This window comes from Microtus ochrogaster, chromosome 19 (assembly GCF_000317375.1).
Source record: "Microtus ochrogaster isolate Prairie Vole_2 chromosome 19, MicOch1.0, whole genome shotgun sequence".
Classification (NCBI taxonomy): Eukaryota; Metazoa; Chordata; class Mammalia; order Rodentia; family Cricetidae; genus Microtus; species Microtus ochrogaster.
The window spans coordinates 19,828,842-19,829,847 of record NC_022021.1 but is presented as its reverse complement, the minus strand read 5'-3'; positions in this window follow the sequence as shown (position 1 = coordinate 19,829,847).

The following is a 1,006-nucleotide window of genomic DNA, read 5'->3' as shown; positions in this document are numbered from 1 at the left end:
AATAAAAAGTAATACAATACCTTAAAATTAGTTATTCCCACCTACAAAGGAATTTTGAACAAATTTAAGAGAAGGACTGCTGAAAAATAAAGGCAAAAGTCCCAGTAACAAGAAGATGTGAGGGACTGAGACTAAGAGTTCACACCCTGGATTAGTGTGATCTTCTATCTGCACCTGTAGTCAACTTGCCTTATCATTCTCAGCACATGTCTTTCTTTTGCATTCATATTCTTTATTCATCAGGTCACTCAACGTTTAGCTTATGTTGTAGAGTATAACAGGCATCTATTTGTGACAATTACTTACCAGTGCATCTATAGGCTATGAAGAGTGTTTTTTTCAGTGAAAACAGGGCCATTGATATCTTTGATAAGAGATCTATTCCACCTCTTGGAGACAATTTTGGGAATAACATAGTCATATTATCAGTCTTATTGCCAGAAGTGTAAAATTTGAAGCACTATATATTACTTATATATTTTTATAGAGAATTTAAAATTTTAAAAGGTGGAATTCTAGGTAGTCAACTATTATTTAATTATTTAATTCAATCTACAAAAATATAATTCAGACATGTAATAATATAAAATTACTTGACAGATAATGGTAAATCTCAATGCTGACTATTCACATTCTAAGTACTCATACCCCACAATGACTAATGATTACTCTGGAATCACTGATTTTTATCAACTTCAGTCAGGGTTCCCTTAGAGAAGAAGAACAATTTAAGAAGTATTGAACAATGGATTTTATACAATAGCTAGGAATCCTACAGTTAGAGGGTCTTTTTTTTTAAAGTTGATGCTTTATTTAGAACGAGTTGAGAACTACAAGAGTTTTTATATGAATAGGAACTTTCTTCTAGGAACCTTCTGACAGATGTTGCAAATGTAGTTCTCACTTCATATCTCTTGATCGGCCACGACGGAAGCACACTTGGCCTTCACCTGATTCTTTAGTTTTAAAGAGTTTATCTCAAAGAGAAAGAAGATAACACCAAAGA